This window comes from Oncorhynchus tshawytscha, linkage group LG08 (assembly GCF_018296145.1).
Source record: "Oncorhynchus tshawytscha isolate Ot180627B linkage group LG08, Otsh_v2.0, whole genome shotgun sequence".
NCBI classification, from domain to species: Eukaryota; Metazoa; Chordata; class Actinopteri; order Salmoniformes; family Salmonidae; genus Oncorhynchus; species Oncorhynchus tshawytscha.
This window is the reverse complement of record NC_056436.1, coordinates 22,911,586-22,925,420: the sequence shown is the minus strand read 5'-3', so window position 1 is coordinate 22,925,420 and position 13,835 is coordinate 22,911,586. Positions and strand designations below refer to the sequence as shown.

The 13,835-nt window shown below is 45.5% G+C and overlaps 1 protein-coding gene across 4 annotated transcripts in view; it reads right to left on the bottom strand.

Moving 5' to 3' along the window:
- The window catches only part of LOC112232721 (homeobox protein Meis2), a 121,967-nt gene that overhangs the window by 56,927 nt on the left and 51,205 nt on the right, over positions 1–13,835 (bottom strand). The window lies entirely within an intron of this gene.

Sequence of the window (13,835 nt, the reverse complement as noted above, 5' to 3'; positions counted from 1 at the left end):
TGTCTATGATTCACCCCTGTTAGTGTGTGTGTGTGTGTGTGTGTGTGTGTGTGTGTGTTCTGCTGTGACGAATGAGCAGCGCTAAATTTTCTCCTGATTATGCGGGTTGCTGGTCCTCTAAACCTCTTTGAACTTGTAATTGCCGCTGGTTTCAATAATGAACATTAAGGAGGGATTCAGAAAAGTGTGGATAATTACAGGTTTTCCCCCTTCTTACGTCTTCACGCTGGATGAAGAAGAGGAGGTAAAGGAGGAGGAGGCGGAGGAGGTAGAGGAGGAGAAGAAACAGGGAGAGAGGAGGAGGTGCAGGGTTGCGAGGCATACGGTGGCACGCCAGGCTCTCTTTATCTAAATAATTGTACAAGCTCGGTTTATGAGCTTTAGCGAGAGGCTTTTTGTGTGTGAGTCGCACCAGCCCTGGGGATATAGGTGACTAGCTCTCTCTCCCCCACGATCAATATTCACACAGATTCACATCTGGAGCCAAGGCCTGCTCTACTTAGATTTGGATTTATTTTTTTATTTTTCTTTGATTCCTTTTCTTCCCTTCCTTCTTTCTTCTATCCCCTTCCCCTTCTTTCTTGGGCAGCTGGGCTATTTTTTGATACGGCGGGTGGCGGGGCTTCGTATCGTATGCGCTCATCTGTGTAGCCTCTGATCTTAGTAGATGTGGCCGCCAACAAGCCAGCCTCTGAACTAGGCCTGCTCAATGGATAACAGATACATACCTACACCTACACACACGCTCAGATTCACATGGCCTTACGGTTCTATGGATGGACCAATGCATTGTGTGTAAAGGGGTGACATATGGGGAATGGCTATAAAATTCAGTCAAAAAAGTGGCAGGGGGAGAAATTGACCCACACTCTCAGTTTCCCTCCTTCACATGACAATGATAGTAAAAAGCTTAAGGCGCACCTTAATTTTGGGAAAAAAACTATTCATCACAAAACCATCTGATATTGCCAACTCCTTTAATGATTTTTTAATTCGCAAGATTAGCAAATTTAGGCATGACATGCCTGCAACAAACGTTGACACTACACCCAAGTACATCTGACAAGTATTGCCATTTTAAAATCCGTAAAGTGAGTGTGGAAGAGGTGAAAAAATGTGTTGTCTATCAACAATGACAAGCCGCCAGGGTCTGAGAACTTGGATGGAAAATTACTGGGGATCATAGCGGACAATATTGCCACTCTTATTTGCCATATTTTTTTATTTAAGCCTACTAGAAAGTGTGTGCCTCACAAGGCTTGGAGGAAGCAAAAGTCATTCCTCTACCCAAGAATAGTAAATCCCCCTTTACTGGCTCAAATAGCTGACCAATCAGTCTGTTATCAACCCTTGGTAAACTTTTGGAAAAAGTTGTGTTTGACCAGATACAATGCTATTTTACAGTAAACAAATTGACAGCAAACTTACAGCACGCTTATAGGGAAGGACATTCAACAAGCACTTTAAAAAAATGACTAATGATTGTCTGAGAGAAATTGACGAGGGGTCTGTTTGTTTTTTTAGACTTCAGTGCGGCTTTTGACATGATCGATCATAGTCTGCTGCTGGAAAATGTGGATAAAGAGTTACCTGTCTAAAAGAACACAGAGGGTGTTCTTTAACGGAAACCTCTCCAACATAATTCCCCAGGGTAGCTGTCTAGGCCCCTTACTTTTTTCAATCTTTACTAATGACATGCCACTGGCTTTGTGTCTATGTATGCAGATGACTCAACACTATTACATGTCAGCTACTACAGCGACTGAAATGACTGCAACACTTAATAACAAAGAGCTGCAGTTAGTTCAGAGTGGGTGGCAAGGAATAAGTTAGTCCTAAATATTTATAAAACTAGAAGCATTGTATTTGAGAAAAATCATTCCCTTAACCCTAAACCTCAACAAAATCTTGTAATAAATAATGTGGAAATGTAACAAGTTGAGGTGACTAAACTGCTTGGCGTAACCCTGGATTCTAAACTGTCATGGTCAAAACATATTGATACCACAGTAGCTAAGATGGGTAGAAGTCAGTCTTTAATAAAGCTCTGCTCTACCTTCTTAACAATGCTATCAACAAGGCAGGTCCTACAGGCCCTAGTTTTGTCGCATCTGGACTACTGTTCAGTTGTGTGGTCAGGTGCCACAAAAAGTGACTCGGGCAGAATGGCTGGCCCTTGGGTGTACATAGAGAGATAACATTAATAATACACGTGCCAATCTCTCCTAGGTCAAAGTGGAGAGATTGACTTCATCACTACTTGTATTTATGAGGTATTAACATGTTGAATGTACCGCGTTGTCTTTTTGAACTACTGGAGCACAGCTCAGACGCCCCATTCATACCCCACAGGACATGCCACAAGCGGTCTCTTCACAGTCCCCAAGTGCAGAACAGACTATGGGAGGTGCACAGTACTACATAGAGCCATGACTACATGGAACTCTATTCAACATCAAACAACTGATGCAAGCAGTAAAATTCGACATAAAAACAGATCAAAATAAACTTTATGGAACAGCGGGGAGTGTGAAGCAACACAAACATAGGCACAGACACATGCATACACATAAACGTACACATGGATTTTGTACTGAAGATATGTGGTGGTGTTGGAGTAGCGGCCTGAGGGCACACAGTGTGTTGTGAAATAAAACTGTATAAACTGCCTTAATTTTGCTGGACCCCAGGAAGAGTAGCTGCTTGGATTGTATGAAACTGTACTTCCTGGTGTTAAAAGAGTCTGCCAGCCGTATTATTGAATGGAAAAAATGAAGATGGGAAGAGCGCAAGGGGAGTTGAGGTGAGAACAAGAGGCTTGGCTCCTAGTTATAAGGAACACACTGTGAAGGAATCCCCTGTCTGGAATAAGCACAGAGCAAAAGAAAAGCAACAGAGGGGAGGGAAAAGGTACAGAGGAAAATCACACAACAAAATGTCATGGTGGAAAAAGTACCCAATTGTAAAAGTGAAAGTCACCCAGTAAAATAATCCTTGAGTAAAAGTATAAAAGTATTTAAGTAAAATATACTTAAGTATCAAAAGTAAAAGTAAAAGTACAAATCATTTCAAATACCTTATAATAAGGAAACCAGATGGAGCCATATTATTGTTTAATTTATTTTACTGAAAGCCATTGGCATACTCCAACACTCAGACATCATTTTTCTAACGAAGCATGTGTGTTTAGTGAGTCCGCCAGATCAGATGCAGTAGGGAAGACCAGGGATGTTGTCTGTTTAGTGAGTCCGCCAGATCAGATGCAGTAGGGAAGACCAGGGATGTTGTCTGTTTAGTGAGTCTGCCAGATCAGATGCAGTAGGGAAGACCAGGGATGTTGTCTGTTTAGTGAGTCTGCCAGATCAGATGCAGTAGGGAAGACCAGGGATGTTGTCTGTTTAGTGAGTCTGCCAGATCAGATGCAGTAGGGAAGACCAGGGATGTTGTCTGTTTAGTGAGTCTGCCAGATCAGATGCAGTAGGGAAGACCAGGGATGTTGTCTGTTTAGTGAGTCTGCCAGATCAGATGCAGAAGGAAGACCAGGGATGTTGTCTGTTTAGTGAGTCTGCCAGATCAGATGCAGTAGGGAAGACCAGGGATGTTGTCTGTTTAGTGAGTCTGCCAGATCAGATGCAGTAGGGAAGACCAGGGATGTTGTCTGTTTAGTGAGTCTGCCAGATCAGATGCAGAAGGAAGACCAGGGATGTTGTCTGTTTAGTGAGTCTGCCAGATCAGATGCAGTAGGGAAGACCAGGGATGTTGTCTGTTTAGTGAGTCTGCCAGATCAGATGCAGTAGGGAAGACCAGGGATGTTGTCTGTTTAGTGAGTCTGCCAGATCAGATGCAAAACGAAGACCAGGGATGTTGTCTTGATAAGAGTGTGAATTGGACCCTTTATGTGTCCTGCTAAGCATCCAAAATGTAACTACTTTTGGGTGTCAGGGAAAATGTATGGAGCAAAAAGTTAATAATTGTCTTAAGGAAGGTAGTGAAGTGAAAGTAAAAGTTGTCAGAAACATAAATAGTAAAGTAAGGTACAGATACCACTAAAAACTACCTAAGCACTACTTTAAATATTTTTACTTAAGTACTTTCCACCACTGACAAAATGCAAGAAGTAAGATTTGGTCGAAAACCAAACAGAGAAACAGCACTGGGTCTGTTTTTGATTTGTGCCCTATTCCCCCATCCTTCAACCTCCCCCTCCTCACCCCTCCCCTCTCAACCTTCCCCATCCTCCTCCCTCAACCTCCTCCCTCCTTACCCTTTAGCCTGGTTTCCTACTTCCATGTTCGTGCTGCTCCTTTCTCCCTGCATTCCCCTTCTCCTGGTGTTCGATGAATATCAAAGGGGGGTTCTGGGCTGGGCCTGCAGCTCAGAAGCAGCTAAACTACAGTATCTCATTTAGCTGGTCACCACTAACCCAACACACCACCGACCGCTGATTCAACTGACTGATAGCCTGTAGGGGGCTTTTCCTATTTTCCTATTTTCCCACAAACCCCCTCTGGCCTGAGCATGAGGCGTGGAACAGAGGAGGGTGTGATAGGGGAGAGGGAAGACAGGGTGAGGTTGGGAGAAGGAGAGGTCTGGGAAAATTACTCTCTGAGAAGATTTAAAAGCCTCAAACACATTCTTCTAACACAATCTGCAATGGAGTACAAAAAAACAGGACAAGGAAAACCTCAGATAATCTGGGCCTCTCCATCTGTACCAGTGCCTGTCTTGGTTTTGAGTTTTCTCACAATGGGGCACCATGTGTATACTGTATCGCAGATTGCCCTCCCTCCTCCTCCCCAGTCCATTACATCATACACTTTTGCGTCCCAAAGCGTCAGCTAGGCCTGGCCTTAGCCAATGGATCAATGTTATGACTGCAGCAGTGGGTTAGGTCAGTGTGAGGGAGGGAGGGTTGAGGGGGTAGCTGAGGCCTGTTTTCGCTGAAGCACGAGGTCTTAGAGAAGAGGAGTATCCAGCTATGGAGCAGTAGTTGATGAATCCTCACTCCACAGGCTCTCCTCTGTTTGTCTCCTGTTCAGGTCAGGGCATGTGCAGTCACCTCGACAGGGGGCCAACAGGGGCTGACTATGGGCCCCTGGTCATGCACAGAGAGGTCCTTGGCACTATAAACACCCATCTGAATGAACATCAGATATCCAATGGCTTCTCTTTAAGAGCTGCATCTTCATTAAAGATGCGCTGGACTAGCTTTAGCTTCCGAGTGGGGCTCTGCATCTCAATGCTAGAGGTGTCACTACAGACCCTGGTTCCACTCCAGGCTGTATCACAACCAGCTGTGATTGGGAGTCCCATAGGGCGGCGCACTATTGGCCAGTGTCGTCCGGGTTCAGGGTTTGGCTGGGGTAGGCCGTCATTGTTAATAAGAATTTGCTCTTAACTAAATTGCCTAGTTAAGTAAAAGTTAAATAAAACAAGCAAATGATGTTAGAAATTGGGGAATTTACGCAACAATTCAAACTTCTCAAATATGATTCTCTTTAAGTTCGGTGGCTGCAAAAATCAACAGTAACATACATACATGGGCCCCTTCAGGATCCACTTGTTGTCCTTTTATTGTTGTTATGGGGTGTTGTTTTTCTGTTGGCAGGCGCTGCAGAGTTTCACATGGCTTAATCACCTCCAAACAGTGTGAACAACATGTTGTAAACATCTCCTTAGCGAAAGGACTCATTTCTGCTACTTCATTAAACAAGGAGCATTAAGGCGTGAATAGCAGGCCGGTGCATTAACAATAGGGAGGGAGGGAAGAAAGGAAGGGGGAGAGGGAGAAGGAATGAGATGCTGTCCTCACAACTGCCTGTTAATATCAGGTAGGGTAAACTCAAATAAACAGCATACAACACTGTTTATCTAGAAAGCAAATGAGGAACTATGTGAGACACCGACACATACACACAGCAGGTATTAAACAACTGCAACAGTGCTGTGCTGTATTCTGTGTTCTCCATGGCTGTGAGCCTGGATTGTCAATCTGTGAAGTGGAACTATGACAGATCTGGATTAAGGTGGCCAAGTGAAAAGGTCTGATGTCAGGGCGGGAAACAAAACAGGGCTGTTATTCCCTAAACCTGTGGAGCAGCCAGCTAAGCACTACAGGGCTGTTATTCCCTAAACCTGTGGAGCAGCCAGCTAAGCACTACAGGGCTGTTATTCCCTAAACCTGTGGAGCAGCCAGCTAAGCACTACAGGGCTGTTATTCCCTAAACCTGTGGAGCAGCCAGCTAAGCACTACAGGGCTGTTATTCCCTAAACCTGTGGAGCAGCCAGCTAAGCACTACAGGGCTGTTATTCCCTAAACCTGTGGAGCAGCCAGCTAAGCACTACAGGGCTGTTATTCCCTAAACCTGTGGAGCAGCCAGCTAAGCACTACAGGGCTGTTATTCCCTAAACCTGTGGAGCAGCCAGCTAAGCACTACAGGGCTGTTATTCCCTAAACCTGTGGAGCAGCCAGCTAAGCACTACAGGGCTGTTATTCCCTAAACCTGTGGAGCAGCCAGCTAAGCACTACAGGGCTGTTATTCCCTAAACCTGTGGAGCAGCCAGCTAAGCACTACAGGGCTGTTATTCCCTAAACCTGTGGAGCAGTCAGCTAAGCACTACAGGGCTGTTATTCCCTAAACCTGTGGAGCAGCCAGCTAAGCACTACAGGGCTGTTATTCCCTAAACCTGTGGAGCAGCCAGCTAAGCACTACAGGGCTGTTATTCCCTAAACCTGTGGAGCAGCCAGCTAAGCACTACAGGGCTGTTATTCCCTAAACCTGTGGAGCAGCCAGCTAAGCACTACAGGGCTGTTATTCCCTAAACCTGTGGAGCAGCCAGCTAAGCACTACAGGGCTGTTATTCCCTAAACCTGTGGAGCAGCCAGCTAAGCACTACAGGGCTGTTATTCCCTAAACCTGTGGAGCAGCCAGCTAAGCACTACAGGGCTGTTATTCCCTAAACCTGTGGAGCAGCCAGCTAAGCACTATAGGGCTGTTATTCCCTAAACCTGTGGAGCAGCCAGCTAAGCACTACAGGGCTGTTATTCCCTAAACCTGTGGAGCAGCCAGCTAAGCACTACAGGGCTGTTATTCCCTAAACCTGTGGAGCAGCCAGCTAAGCACTACAGGGCTGTTATTCCCTAAACCTGTGGAGCAGCCAGCTAAGCACTATAGGGCTGTTATTCCTAAAACCTGTGGAGCAGCCAGCTAAGCACTACAGGGCTGTTATTCCCTAAACCTGTGGAGCAGCCAGCTAAGCACTACAGGGCTGTTATTCCCTAAACCTGTGGAGCAGCCAGCTAAGCACTACAGGGCTGTGTGTATCATAAAAAAGGCTCTGTCAATTACGACACACAAACACCACTGGGAATTAGTGTAAAAAGACTCCAACATGAAACAACCAAAGGTTGATGTGGCTTGTCATGTAATTATACAGCCTAACAGAAGGGGGGTCACTGGATACCGCATTCTAAACTTTCTGGGAGTTTTTTTCTCTCTCCTCTTGTGAAAAAAATATTTATTGTTCTTGTAAATCCCTAGAAAACTATATTCTGCAAGTCAACAAGCATTTCCTATAATTGAAATGAAAACACTTATTGGGGTCTAGTTTTTGGTTGTCATGGGTTTGTCTTCTGGTGGAAGGTTTAGTTCTGTGTCTTTATCGATGGGGACTGACTGGCCATACGGTGGCTTCCCATCTTCACAGGCCCATGTTTGAACAAGGCGAGTGATGAACAGATGGTTTGTGTCCTCGTTCCAGGGTGGCCGACCTGATCAGCGTTAGTTAGAGGAACACACTATGGAACAAAAGTTCCTACCTCAGCAAACCTGAAACTTAATTTCACTCATTATCCTTTACTTCAGTGATTTCCAAAACACTGCCATTCTCCTCTCGCTTCACTTTTGTTTTGTAAACTTCAGGCAGAGATAGAGACTCCATATATGGTGACACTCTTTCTTATAGGCACATAAGCCTGGGGGCATGTGGTATGTGAAAGCACACGCATACACACTTGGGGGGCATGCAGCAGTGGTGAACCAAACTGTCGCCTGGGTTGCCATGGGTGACTGGAGAACTGACTTCTGGGCTACATGGCAAACGAGCACATGACAGATTAGTATGTGGGCCTCCTTCAGTCCAGAACCTCTGTGACCCCTTAAGAACCCCCATCAACCCCCTTCACCCCCTCCTGAACCTCACAAGACACAAGACAACCTCGCTGAGAAGAGAAAAGGCAACCACTACCGTCCAGTGGATACCTGAGCAGCAGGAAACATACTCTTTATCCCATTTAAACAGAAAACATCATGTCCAACTTAAGTGGAAAATAAATTGTATAGGCGAACAAAATCAGGAATAGACAGCTTTAAAAACAGTGCTGTAAAATGAGAACTGTTTTGTATTTCAAACTGTTTGCGGATGTGGGGTGTACCAGTGAAATGGCACTAATGGTGGCCATAACAGTACACATGGATTAGGCAGACAGACAGACAGACAGACAGACAGACAGACAGACAGACAGACAGACAGACAGACAGACAGACAGACAGACAGACAGACAGACAGACAGACAGACAGACAGACAGACAGACAGACAGACAGACAGACAGACAGACAGACAGACAGACAGACAGACAGACAGACAGACAGACAGACAGACAGACAGACAGGGAACACTACAGAGAGAGAGAGAGAGAGAGAGAGTCTGAATGTTTAGTCTACTCAAACACAACTGACACCTTCTCTTTTTAGTGGGCAGACTAGAGCACTTGTTTATTGATTGTGAAAAAGATGCGTTATCAAACTTTGCCAACACTTCCAAGCCCATGTCTCCAGAATGACCTAGCTAGCCAGGCTATTTTATGTCTCTCCGGTTTACAGAGCCATTCCCCATTGGGGCACGACCTGGGGATAGCACCCGGTCTCCATGGAGACTAATGCTAGGTTGAGGGGGAGAGTGACCGCTGGCCCTGTCTGTTCTGTGTTCGTCTGCTAATGATGTTTGTGATGGCCTACTCATCGCGTCATCACTCTTGTTAAGCTCTATATTAACAGGGTTGATACTATAGTTGACATCTCTCTACCATTGCTGTTGTTGCCTATGTTACCATTGAAAGCCATGTTTGTGTAACCAATTTGCCCTGGATCCCTATATTCAATGGCAGTCACCATGTCACAATGACATGACACTCAATGGCATTCTTACCCTGACTTACAGATGTCTTCATACAGACATGATTGTAGGAGATAAAAATCTACATGATATAGATCATATCTTCTCAATGGCCCAATAATTATGCTGCTGAGGGGAGGACAGCTCAAAATAATGTCTGGAATGGAGGACATGGAATGGCATCAAACACATGGGTTCCATGTGATACCATTCCCCTGACTCCACAACCAGGCATTACCGCGAGTCTGTCATCCCCAATTAAGGTGCCACCAACCTCCTGTGATAATTATTTAATAAAAAATGTTTTACTTTTACCCCATTTTCTTCCCAATTCCGTGGTATCCAATTGGTAGTTACAGTCTTGTCTCATTGCTGCAACTCTTCCTGTGCTAAGATACCAGTCGATATGCAGCAGGGCTCCATAGAAAACAGAATTCAAAGTAACCCATGTGAAAGTGTTGCATGGCTCTATGGAGGACCATGGGATATATCACTTCCCTTTCAGAGAGCCCAGGGGAGCAATACACCTGGCTTAGCAGCTTAACAGCATTTCCCCAAACACCCCAGCCAAAGGGTGCACGGCCCAGCACAAAACCTGAGACGCTTGATGCCTGCCTGAGAGGGCAACTCCTTCCTTCACAGACTGCATCACTCTCTCTCTCTCTCGCTCTCCCAATCTCTCTCTCTCTCAACCTCTCTCTCTGTCTCTTTCTCTCTCACACACTCACTTACTCACTCACTAGTCCCACTAGGTCTGCTCCTGAGGTCCCCTATTTATTTTTATAGGTGTTTGAGGGATTGGATTAGTCAAAAGACAAGACCAGGTCCGGAGTGGTATCTTTGTATCTGAGCGCTTCCTGTTTTCATTGCCTAGTCGACCCTTGTCTTAGCAATGTCTAGTGGGGCCTAACAGAGGGCTAGCAGGGAGCTACAAAAGAGGAAGGCTGAGGGCGCCAAAAGGCTAATTAAGATAACTCAAGAGTTTGTCTTCGCCAAACAAAGGGGCAGGCCCCTTACTACCATGGAAAACCACCCAGTTAGCAGTTAGCCTAGCAACACAACCTCACTCTCTGTCTGTCTGTCTCACCCTGTCTGTCTTCTCTTCTCTCCTTAGAGCCTTCCTCCAGTTTCTCCCTCCCTCTCGTCCCCTTTCTGCCTCCATGCCTTTGAAGCGCAGTCGACCATTTTACCCCTAACGGTGAAGTTTACCTTTCTGATAACATAATCTCCCTGTAATATTGAAAAGCTTTATACCAACAGTCTGGGATTCCCTTAATGTGACTGGAAGACATCCAGAAACTCAGACAGAAGAAGGGAGAGAAAGGGAGGGAGGGGTGGAGGGAGATCCTGTCTCTGGCCCTCTACTACCGGCTTATGCCAGCTGATCTCTCCAGCAGTTTGCCAATTCCACCGGGGACATTAAAAGATGCCAGCTCGCGTGCTTTCTGTTGCTAGATGAATACATGCATGAAAGAGGCTGGGCTTATCACAATAACTCTATAGAATAATTGCTGGCGTATTCATTACATACAGAAGATATCAGATCTCGGCTGCCGCACACAGAACGCTGCGCTTCATTCTCCCTGGGCTGACTGAAGGCCGACGGATGGCCGGTGAAGGACTGAGGGGCAAGTGCCAATTGAAGAAAGACTATTTTCCATATCTGACTGTGATGAAGAAAGCCACCCTGTGATTTCTCCCATGAGAGTGTGAGGTCAGGGGGAACCCAGGAGGGGGGGTGAGGCTGGGGAGGGGAGGGAGGGAGGGGAGGGGGATGCGATTTAGTTATAATACTGAATCCAAAAGCCAACAATTGTTACTGTTGGCCTGTGTTGTTTTTCGTGGTGTGAAGGGGGTCCCGTCCTTTTGAGCTCTTTCAGAATAGGTGACAATGGCTGGATGTTGAGAACATATGTAGGAGACCCCTGTGGTCGCTCTCATGGAGGAGAAGCTAGCATGCTGGAGAAAATACAAGCCCCGCTCCCTTTCACTCTCTGCCTCAGTTAATGAATGTGTGAATGGCAGAATGCCGCAATAGGCCATTCAGGGGCCAAAGTCCCCATGAATTCACCCCAGCACAAACGCATCCTGAAATGGAAAATACATTTGCTTAACAAATTAAAAGAAAAGGTGAATGAGTGTGTATGTGTGTGAGTGTGTATGGGTTGGGGGGCTAGAGTAGAGTAGAGGGGGATAATTCAATTAGCCCTCTTTCTCTAAGAAAAAAAGATGAAGCTAGGTTAAAAGGGAGGGATTATTGCTTGTATAAGACTGGCCTGGTTGTCTCACAAAACAGACAAATAAAGATTTGAGAAAACATCTAAAAGCAGGAAAGGTAATGAAGGAGAGTGGGAAAAGAGGAGTCTTAAAAGCTCTACTTCTCTGAATTAAAAAAAATGCCCCTGGACTCGATCTATTGGGATTTCTTTTCCTTCTCCCCTTTCCACTCTTTCAATTTAATTAAACAAAATTGTAAAGGAAATTGCTGGAGAGGCTGCAAAGCCTTCTGTGTTTCTTTCTCTCCTTTTTTGGAGCAGGGAAACGTTGGAACTGTGAGAGACCTACAATCAGGCATTCCTCAAGTCACCAAGAAAGATGCCTAATGATCCCTCAATAAAGCCAGAAATGTCTAATTAGTACAAGCACACCAAATTAACCAGGAGACGTGTGTGTTTGTGTGTGTGTGTGTCTGTGTGTGTGTCTGTGTGTGTGTGTGTGTATATGTGTGTCTGTGTGTGTGTGTGTGTGTGTGTGTGTGTGTGTGTGTGTGTGTGTGTGTGTGTGTGTGTGTGTGTGTGTGTGTGTGTGTGTGTGTGTGTGTGTGTGTGTGTGTCTGTGTGTGTGTGTGTCTGTGTGTGTGTGTGTGTGTGTGTGTGTGTGTGTGTGTGTGTGTGTGTGTGTGTGTGTGTGTCTGTGTGTGTGTGTGTGTGTGTGTGTGTGTGTGTGTGTGTGTGTGTGTGTGTGTGTCTAACCACCATGTTAAGTGGCTCAAAGAAGGCCTCCAAAATGTTCACCCCTTTTTTCCCCCCTCTTCTTCACCCATTAAACTATCGTCCAACTTCATCTCATGTCAAAGAAGAGGGGATCTTTTTGTATTCGTTTTTTCTCTCCCTCACACATGCAGTCAGCTTTCAAATGAAGCCCATTCTATTCTGTGGGTTGGGGAGAAATATCCAGCCTAGGAGATGTAGCCTAGCCATGAACATCAGTAAAAACATGAAGATAATGATGAGAATAATAAGCACTGTGCTTTGCTGCGTTGCCGTGAGGCTAATGGCTGTGCTGATGCAGTACCACTGCTCCTGAATAGATCAAAGTGATTAAATCACTCCTGATTATCCCTGACCAATATTTAATGGACTTACAGCCCTTTCAATTAGGCTGTATTTGCTGGCTGTATTTGCTGGTTAGGTAATCAGGGGGGCAGAGGCTTTGGGAAACGCGGGCAATGGGGGTACAGCAGGGGGCACCTGACCCTCTTAAGTGAGAGGGTCAGGATCATCCTAGGGTTCTGACCTGCCCTGGCTCCCTCTCTCACTCTTCTTCTCCATTCACCCCCTCCCCCCTTCTACTATCACTCTGTCCATTCTAACAAGTCCACATGGTCACCAGGCACCAGCTTGTGTGTCCCTTCCACCTCCCTGTCCAAATCAATACAGACCTCTGCTCTGATAATGTCCTGACATCATAGAGGGAGGTGGGATATGACCACCCCATCCCTCCCACCTCCCCACACACACTCCCTTCTCTTTGACCATGCTTCCTGGCTAGCTGCATCACCTCACTGCACACACCCACTCTGTTCAGTGAATCCTGACTTTACAGCAGCATAACAGGGACCCACCCTACTAATAAGAGTGTGCACACACCCACACGTGCACACACACATGCAAGCACATACACACATAGCCCTCACACCCTCCACCCACATAGCCCCCACACCCTCCACCCACACAGACTCATTTCCAAAATGATCCACAGAATCATTGTGTCCTCTGAATAATTCATCCAAGGTGTAGCGTCACTCTTTGCCTACTGAAGTGAATGAGCTGTTGTCAGATGTCTGATTTAAGTGTTCGGCAAAGAGAGACCCGAAACAAACAAACAAGCTCCTCTGAGCTATGGAGAGCTGCCATCTTAACCTCAAACAGACTGAATGAATATTTGAATGTCTTCTCCATATATATATTTTTTAAACGACCATCAAGAGTGAAAAAAAGCTCCACATTTTAGGTTCATAATTACAATAAAACTGTTCTGTGCTCTTCTTGTAACACCGCAGTATTAGATGGATGCCAGTTTGGCCCATTTGGGGGGTATTTACAGGAAATTCAACAACATGTTTGTGCTGTTAATGCTCAAAACATGTCTCTATTAGTTTTATTTTAATGTAAAAAGCAATGCTAACAATGAAATGACACTGACATAACACACATATAAAACACACACACACACTTCCCTCTATAAGAATGAACCTGATTCTCATCGAAAACCCTTCCCCATAGCTGTCAGTTTAGAATAAACAAAGCGCCAATAGTGCATTGAGAGACAATATCCAGTATGTGACAAACCAGTGGCCAGGACTGCTGACGGCAATGCTACGCTAGGCTAGGTGTCAGCTCTACATCCACATCTCTGAGGCTTTTCAGCAGAGCAAACT